Raw genomic sequence first — 10243 nt, forward strand, 5'->3', positions numbered from 1 at the left:
TACTGCTAGTTTATCCTCTTCTGAGGATTTTACTGGAAAATTTCTGTACAATTTTTCTTGGTGGCTTTTAAAATCCCTTTATTATTAGGGGTGGCTGAAGATGTTACTGTTGAACTTATTTACTGTTGCAGATCTTTTCACTACTCTGAGGCTTTCTTGGCTACCCATTCTTCTCAATCTGGGGGGAAAAAGGCAGGCTTAATGACATCTTCATCTGGTATTTATTTGAATCCAGGTGGCCTGCAGCCCATTGAAGGGATGACTGTATAATGAGAGACAGAGAAACAGGACATCCACACAGTCTTGCATATTGAAGTAAGCACCAGGACCCCATGTTCCATTCATGAGAAATTCTCTGAAATTCTCTTCTCTAAAAAAAAAAAGACTAAACAAAGTGAATGAGAACTGGTAAAAAATAAAAATGCAGAAGTATTTTTATCTGCAGAAGTATGTAGTTAGGACTACGGTTACACCTGTAAGTAGGGATCATATGATCTGTCTCAGAAGCAGGTCCTTGTTATCTGATCCCCTGATTTCCACTGGGGACAGCATTTTGCACTTTCTGCTTTTTTATGGCTTTCCTTTCCGTTCACCATCTGTGAATTAATCCTCTCTGGTTCTTTTGTCTACAGCAACAAAGGTATTTCATTTCCTAGCTATATGTAGCCCTAACAAAATACACAAAGTAAGGATGTGAGTGAAACATTGATCATTCAGAATGATGTACCACATTCTTCAGGGAGGCTGCCTTAATTGTCAACCCTCTAATTGCTAATAAGACTTGAGGAACAGGTTTAATCTTTATGAATATTCTATGATACGACAGAATCTCAGCCATGGTGTGCCATTTGGAGTGGGGGTGTGTGCTTGGTGGGCTTTACCTTGAGGGACAATCTGAAATATTTTGTGGGAGAGACAGATCAAACTTGTCAGATGAGTGGGAAAGGTGGGATATGAAAAAGGAGATGGGTATCAGATTCAGCCTATTACCACTTTAATAGCATAGGTACTCTCACCCCATTTTACCATGACTTAAGTTAGTGTTTTTTTTTAATTAAATGCATGTGGCTTGTTATGAATTTAGAATTATAGTTGGAAAATTAATTGTTCTGTTTCAATGTTTCTGTGTGGGTGTTGAATGGGATATTATTTGGTTTGTTGTATACAATAGTCTTCAATGAGTGTTGCACTGTATTCAAGCACTGTTACTTAGGTAAATTTTTGTCATCAACTCATTATGTATGAGGTCACCATTCTGACGTTTGCAAACCAATTCTATGATCTACCTAAATGGCAGTTTCAGTACCACTGCAGATCATCACCACTGATAAGATGATGACCTTTGACAAGCAGAAATTAAGTGGGGGGGGGAGCTCAGATTCAGTTGTGTGATGGGACTTGTGTTTCCTCATTAAATTCTGCCAATGTGCAATGCCTTTAGCAAGACCTTAACACCCTCCCATGCAACTATAGAGTTAGTGGGAAAGCAAACTTCTATCTTATTTTGGTTACTTGATTCTACAATCAAGGAGTTTGCTTCACCAGGAACCCTGGTCACAGGCTTAATCTTCTATTAAGCTTGAGGAAGTGAATTTGGCTGAACTTTCAAGCAATTCTGCTGTAAAGAAGAAAACATTTAATATACAGCATTTGTACTATGCCTGTATTGATGCTGGAAGTCAGGATTGATTAGGTGATAAAGATTTCCCTAACATCCATACGCTGCCAACTGTCTCTCTAAGAAGCTTGTTTCACCCATGAGAACAATCAAAGTTAGGTAGACTAAGCATTTAATGGCTCCCTTTGGCAGGAAGAAGGCAACCCAACTGACACAGCTCAGCCCTTTGAGCCCTGCCCTCAATTCTATGGAAGATTTGGTTTGTTAGAAACAAAGAAATAGTCTGGGCAAATCTTCTGATCCTGGGTCACTGCCCTTTCCTACAGAAATGAGCTGAGCAAGCAGCTTTACTTCAGTTCCAATTTAAAAATTGCAAGGAAGGCACATACTTCCTAGCCTGATCAGGACCTCTGGCCTACCAACGGTGACATACCTCTTAGAGGGAGGGCAACCAAACAAGCCTTCTTCAGGCTCAGAGCATTGGCCTGTTAAATAAGGTGTGTGTATATAGGCATTAGTAGTAGTTAGTGAAGATACTGGTAAAGGAACTGCAGGGGAAAGTGAAGGGGACAACTTACTTATAGAAGAGAATATCTGTCACTCAGGGTTGAGCTGTGGAGTTCTTGCTGCTCTTGGATGTTTGCTTGAAGACGTTTCAATACCCAACTAGGTAACATCATCAGTGCTGTTACCTAGTTGTCTGCAAGCAAACAACCAAGCTCAGAGAGCACCAACCCACACAAGGGGTTTTCTTGTGTTACACATAACTCATTTCCTCCTACGCAAAGCACCTGTAATATGCTATGTTCACAATACCCATTTTTGGTGAATGTAAGCCACAGTAAATGAATCCTTAGCCTCCCACCTTCATGCAAAGGCTGGATGTTTTTCATTATTTTAAAACTGTAGATAATAGCACTGTCTTTTCCTCTCTAACTCAAAATTAATTGTAGGAGATCAGATCAGGATTATATCTATAGCACAGAGGGAAGGCACCAGATATGACTCGATCATCTTCCACCTGTCAACTCTATGTGCACTGCAAGGACTAAGAAACATGGCTGCTGGTTAAAAGCTATAGTGCGAACAGGAATTGCCCAAGATTTTTCCATGTCTCATCAGCTTCCAAACATCCTCTTTGAGCTTCCTTTCAACTGTCAGTAAGAGAACAATAGAAATTGATGGGAGGATGCAGGGAGGTGCCTTTTTGTAGATAATGACTTCTTCTACTGTGCAGATCATTTTGATTCTAACATTTTCAAGGAACCCTTGCAAAGAAAAGCCTCCAGGTCTCTTTCTTTCCTATTCCATTTCTATTCCATTTTAAATTCTCTGACATGATTTATTTGAAAGCACTTTTCAGAATAAAAGGCTGCTAAAGGAAAACATAGAGTCAACCCTCAAATATTGATGTTTCTGCATTATAGGTGATAAACTAGTAACTTTTTTGAAGCTCATAATGTCCATCCTGTCTGTACTTGAGGATTTCCACCTGCTCCCTCCCTTTCTTTTTTTGCAATAAGTCTTATAAATGGAGCTTATAAATGGACCTATAATAGGCGAACATACCTAATACTCCTTCTTCCTCCTATTTTCCTATATATAGGAAATTATATTCCTAATTATATATATATAATTTCCATATAATAGGAAAATAGGAGGAAGAAGGAGTATTAGGTATGTTCGCTGTCTTGAGTTATTTATAAAAATAATAAAGGTGGGATAAAATTAAATAAATAAATAAATAAATAATAGACCTGCAATTCTCCTCACTTTGGAATACTTCATTAAGCCAATGCAGAGAATTAAATGGATAAAGAAATGATCTCTAATGACTTCCAACACCAGAGTAAATTCTATTTATTAAGATATACCAGATGAAAGATAAAAGAGGCAACTCTGAGGTTGTTCAAATCCAAGTGGTGTGAAGAGGATCTCAAGGGGGGAAATCCTCTCTGAACAAATTCTACAGCAGAACAACCACAACAAAATGTAATTATTAACAAATCTTCCCATCAAAAGCAGCAGGAACACCAGACTTAATGTGCACTGCTTGGTAAGACCTTTCAAAACCACTTGCCTTGAAGGATGAGCCCAAACAGTAAAGCTATTTTTAAGTTAAGTGCAGATAGGCAGATTTATTTTTAACTTGGTATCTGATCCTACTAAGCCCTTGTGAAAAAAAAAAATCAACATATGTTAAATCATGCCTACACTCATGCACATGAGCTCACAATATTTAAGTAACCTCCAGCACCCACTCCCTGAAAATCCAAGCTTTCAACATTTGTTGTTCTAAAATGGAAAAACCCATTATTTATTAAAGAAGCTTTGGCTCCCCAGCATGGGGATGGCGACTTTCATTCTTTATAGTCTCAATTTATCAATATGTTGTTCAGCCATCTGTTTTTTCCCCCAGGAAAATAGCAAAATGTGAACATAATGCATTACAATGCCCACTAGCTGACTAGACTAACATTAAGCTTCATTTCATGACTGAAGGAAGCACCTCATCCTTAGCCAGGCATTTGGAGGAAGGGAGACCAAATTCTAAGGCATTAGAGGAAGGCATTCGACATTTTCTGGGCCAAGGACCATACTTGGCTTTGACAAGTATCCTGGGGCTGCCCTCTCAAAAGTTGTGGTGAGAGTCAGGACAAATCTAATTTTCATCTCATTTACATTTAAGTGTAATTAAAATTAAAAATAATTAATGTCCTTCATGTATTTAATTGGCTTCTTCTAAATCTCTAAACCAGAGGTATTGCAAAAGTTGCTAACATATTGTACTGTAATATAGTACAATTTGTTAACAACTTTTGCAATATCTCTGGTTTAGAGGGCATGAAGCAAGCTGACTGACATACCACACAGTACCTCCAGGACAGAAGAAAGTTGGGAGTGGGCAGGAGTAATAGTCAGGGTACCATCATTTCTGCCATTGAAATGACCCAACAACTCTTAGTTAACAAATCTGAGTTAGACATTTCTCTCCACTTATTGAGGTGGCCCTAATTATTGCTTCTATCTTGTTCAGTTCCCTGCTCACTCCTACCAAGAATCCAACGAAACTGTTATGAGAAGGAGTCATCTTAATGTGAAGGAGTCATCTTAATGTGAACTAGAACTGTGAGTAAAACTGCAATTTTGAGATGTCTCCAAGGTTAGAAAGCCAAGTTCCTGATCCCTCAAACAAAGTGCTGTCTATTAGAGTATGATTTGTCATAACAAATATTTCCTACTGTAGGCAATTGTGATGGGAAATGTGTCAATTGTTTAAGGAATAGAACATTATGATCTTAACAGGATGAAAGATGCCTGAAGTATAGAGTCAATGATCTAATGCAGTGTTTCTCAACCTTTGCAACTTTAAGATGTATGGACTTCAACTCCCAGAATTCCCCAACCATAATTTTTTTTAACTTAAGTGCAGATAGGCAGATCTATTTTTAAATTGGTATCTGATCTTATTAAGTTCTTGTAATACAGTTTCAACGTATGCTAAAACATGCCTGTACTAAACTGACCACACCGATGAAACATTTATTCAAGAGGGAACCAGATACTGACCAAATTGAGCATGGCCGTTTTTCCCCTTTGGTTCTTAGACTCCCATGATTCTTTTATATATGACTAGACAACCCTGTGACCAGTTGGGTCATCCTTTGACAGAAAGGTAGTGCAGTCTGATGTGCCCAGAATGAACATTAAATTGTAGGCTGACCATATTTTTTTTATCCCAATCCTGGATGGTCCTGTGATAATCTAAGAAGAGTAAATATCACAAATAGAAAAGTAATTGTAGTGGCAAATACACTTCAATAATAAGTCAATATTTACTGACCTAAACAGAAAAACAGAATGACCATGGGCAGGCAAAAAAGCAGTGGGAGTGGGAGCGGCTTCTGACTTCCTGCCAGCTTCCCCATTGATTTTCATTGTGGGAAGCTGGCTGGGAACATTGGAAATAAATGATCACGTGACGGCAGGGATATTGCAATGACCACAACTTTGCAAATAAAACTGGTGTGAACACTGTGGAAATTTCAATTCCACAGGCGTAATGGTCCCAGATTTTTTATGCTTTCTTTAAGGTAGCAGATTTTAGGTACCTTGATTCAAAAACTGTTGCAGTATAATGCACTGTTTGGGCTAACTTGAGGGGACAAACAGACAAACACAATGAGAGTTTTAGTAGTCTATAGATGAAACATAGTCCAGCACATAGATTATGAATCTGACTTCCCAACCTTTAATTCAGAGGACTTCCCTGGCTAAGAGTTTGTATGTGCAGTTTCACCTTAATGTAAACTTTGTTTCAGGCTTAGAAGCCTTGAATATAATGACTTACAAGTGAAACTTTTTAGACCTTCAATTATAAAGGCTCATTCATTCCTGATGTAATCTCTGTACAATTATATACATCCATTATAAAAATAATTAATTTCCATTGTGACAATTGGAAATCTATCTCAAAGATTTTAATGAAGCTTTTTTTCTCCCTGTGTCCTCTAGACATTAATGGAATAGATAATTCCTTTCATTTTTGTACAGCAGAACAAAGATTGCATATAAAAGGATATGTTGCTTTTAAAGCTTGAAGATGGCAAGATTCACCACACTCTTCTAAAAAAATGCTTAACAATATCGGTGAAGGAGATAAATGGTTGATTACCCTGTTGTATGTATTATTGACTTTTAGATGTGATTTTCTCTGTTCTGTGCCTATCATTGGTTTGTGAGCCAGAACTGTGCCTAAAACACAGACCATTACAAGCTGCTTAAAATACAATTGTACAGGATGTGCAAGTGTAGCGGATATATAATACATAATTAATAAAGATTAGTATGTCTCAGCATCTGGTTTGGTAATAATTATGGCATCTGACGTTATTTTTATTTCTAACATATTCAACTTATACTCCTTTTTAAAAGGTAATGACCCAATCTAAATATCATACTCCTTCCATACTGATCATAAGAAGAACCCAGATGGATCGGAGCAAAAGCTTATTTCAACAGTTAGGAATCCCCATCCCAAAGGCCAGGTCAGGCCACTGAAGATTAGCTGTAGTCCCACTTCATAAAAGAAGCGTGTCAGGAAAACCCAGAGGCATATTGAGCATCTTTCCATTAAGAGCTGTAAACCAAGATGCTGGATCATCCTAATGTGATGGTTTCTGATACTCAATGCACCTTTCACATGTGGAATGGAGAAGAGTGAACAGAACCAACTTCCTCAGAAGTCTTGTTTTGCCTTGGCTTTTCAGTCTGCCCTGTAGGTAGTGATTTTAAAGAGCCTTCAGTCACAGAACAGGAAGAACAGGAGTAACTTTAAATAAATGCATATTGAGAAGATGGGCAGTATGGGTGCAGTTAGATGGCAGGTGAGATATAATTACTATTCTTCTTTTTCCTGATCCTTAAGAAGCAATACCTAGTTAGGAGTATGCCAACTATCTCAAGAAGCTTTCACTTTTGGCCAAGTTCATTTGTATACAGTACTTCAGAAAGTGAGGGTCAGCTTCTGTTGCTAAGAAAGCCCTTTGGTGTCATCTTCCAATTCCTCTATGTGAAGTGTTTTTGTTTTGTTCATATATATAAAAGAATGTTCTGTGTGATATTTTTGACACATCCAAAATGACGAACCACTTTGTAGATTAAAAAAGCAGAGATGATTACGATTAATTTCTAACGGATGCCGTGTCTGCTAAATAAAACCTCAAAGGTCACCTGGCAAGGGTGTTTTGGCATGGTCATTGTAGGGCCTCCTCAAATTCTGCATCCTAAAATAAATTGTTGGTGCAGGTGGTTCTCTTTCTACTGAATAGTCTCTCTTGTTGATACCTTTGTCCTATTTGCCTCTTGCATAAGTAAGCATTAGTCACATAAATCTGGATTCATGACTTAATTTTTTTAGGCAAAGCTTGACAATGATTCAGAAGCTAGTTTTGGAGTCCTTCAGACTATTGCAGCAGTTCAAGTACTTGTTGAGTCATCCCTTTTGGTCTCAAGTTTTGAAAATGCAATCCAGAGATTAAGTATGGTTACTTAAAATACCTGACCTATTTAGGACACCTCCACAGCATTAGAGCCTTTGCAGAAAAAATCATTTTCTTCTATGGAACATGCTCTTAATGTTGGTCTCCCATCTTCCTTCCCACAGCCAGTGTCTATACTGTAATATGTGATTGCAAGAAACTGAGAACTGTTTCTGTATAAGATAGTTTGAAGAGAGCACAGTTTAATTCCAAAAGGGAGTCAAGACTTGGCTGTGCCACCTCACTTGGGGTGGGAGGGGGGTAGTCAATCATGGGGGTGGTTGGCACCTTGATGAGGCCCTGGGAAATTTTATTGAGACTGTTGTTTTACCATCTTGGGTTTTATATTTATATTTTATAATGAATCTGTTTTTATTATATTTTAATCTTTTATTATCTTAATTTGATTGTAAATGCCCAGAGTCGGTTGCTGAGATAGGCAGTGAAGAAATGTGATAGATAGATAGATAGATAGATAGATAGATAGATAGATAGATAGATAGATAGATAGATAGATAGATAGATAAATAAATAATACACCTAGTCATTTTGTTTAATAATAAATGCAGTTCTCTTTTGATAATAGGACTGGAGCAAAAACAGGGTTAGGAAATAAAACATCGGCATTCTGAAAAACAGTAAACAACACTTTGATGGTGGCAATCTGCCTCCCTCTTTCAATTTCTAGCAGACTAAACGGTTATGGTTAACTTGTACAGAATTTAAACAATTTGATAGGTATGTAGAGTCTGACCACCTTTGTCCCAGTGTTCTTTCCTCTGCTCTTTTTCTAAGGGGGTGGCATTAATTCCTTCCAGGCTAACTTTTGCTTCTCTTTTTTCTCCCCCATGTGTCTATCAATGCCAAAGGGCTTTTGTGAAGGCTCACAGGGTTGGTGCTAACCTGACCTTGGTAGAGTACTGTTCCAAAGGAAAGATTGGAACTACAGAAAAGGCCCATACTTGCAGTCCTAGATGATGGCATTCCCTCAAGGATAGAAGTCAAAGGGTGCCTACCCTACTAGGTTTAATCAGAAATGGTGAACTGGAGAAAAGAAATAGCAAATCAAATAAGAAGAGTGAGAAGGTGTACCGTACCAGTCTTCACTTCTTCAACTTTTATTCAGCTGTATGCAATATAATGAAAGATTTCTGTGATGGATTGGGTGGTGTGGGGAGGAAGATCACCCATTCTGGATTGCAATGTGCTTGATGCTTTTGTTCAAGTGCTCATCTAATACATCTCCCTGTTTGATATATCTGAACTCTCAAAGGAATTGTTTTGTACTCTCTCACTTTTTTGTAATTGATTGATCCTTCCCTTCTATCCAGACCCTAAGGGCCTGGATAGCATTCAAGGTGACAGCACATGTACTGATGCAAATTTGAAAGTCACATGAATTGTAAGGGTGAGACAGAAGGCTGTAAATGTATTTTGAAAAATGAATATATGTTGTGTAGTCTGCACAAGCTGTTCATGAAGAAACACGACATATTTAAACTGGGCTGTGGAAAACTGCTTTCAGGAATAGGAATTCGCTCTAAAATAGCCATATTTTCTCTACCAAATTTCATACAGTAGTCCTTTTAGAAGTGCCTCATTAAATTAAGTCCCTAATGATCACTAATCATACATCCATATAATAGGTGCCATCTAGGCAATCCATGGCCCACAAATTTCATGCAGTCCCTAGCACTAGGGGCATCTGCAAGGAGAGTCAAAAAGTCAAGATGATGGCTACAACTGTACAATTGAACCCCACCCCTTTTATTTCAATTCATTTACAAAGCACATTAAACAGGGGTGGGGCTTCAATGGTGTGGTCACCTCAACTTTTGTGTCCCTCTCCAGATGCTACTCCCCAGCAATCCCCACTTTTTGGTCTTGTTATATGTCATCATTTCTGTGGAAATAAAAGAGATCCATGAAGTCTCTGGCAGGGTTAATAAATTTATTTTGCTAACTTTCCCTATGTCCCCAAAATCTGTCACGGCCTCATCCGATCATGTCACCATGCCAACTCCATACCTCTTAGAGACCATTTGGAAAAAAAAAATAGGAAAAGTCCTCTTCATGTTTATTCAAGCCTTGATCTAGTAACTTGTGAAGGCTGCATTTTTAAAGCATATAAATCTCAGAGTCTGGAAGTCCAAGTAAAAGTTGACACATCATCATCATCTGAAAAAAGAGCCATGCCTTCATGTGGGATGTGACAGCCCTTCAAGGTAGATCAGATTAGGAATCCAATGTCATGTAGGCCAGTACTACTTTTATTGTGAAGCTGTAGTAACACAATCTTGCAAGTCTGAATGCCCTTCCCCACTCCCTCCTTTTATCTTCATGAGAACTAGGAAGGGACTCATCTGAGACATTTTCTCAAATTACATTCCTGCCTCCAACTCAGTCCTGTTTAATCTGACCATGCCTTGGTAGCGACTCTTCCTTCTATCCCTCAGGGCCATTCCTTCTGCCTTCTACAAGTGGGGTGCAGAATGCGATCAACAATGAGAAAAAGTGGCACCTCTCAAAAAAGGATAAAGTCTCCTGCTTAGATTTGTTGAGTGAAGAAGGCAACAAGAGAGAC

This window comes from Candoia aspera, chromosome 2 (genome assembly GCF_035149785.1).
Source record: "Candoia aspera isolate rCanAsp1 chromosome 2, rCanAsp1.hap2, whole genome shotgun sequence".
In the NCBI taxonomy this organism is placed as follows: domain Eukaryota; kingdom Metazoa; phylum Chordata; class Lepidosauria; order Squamata; family Boidae; genus Candoia; species Candoia aspera.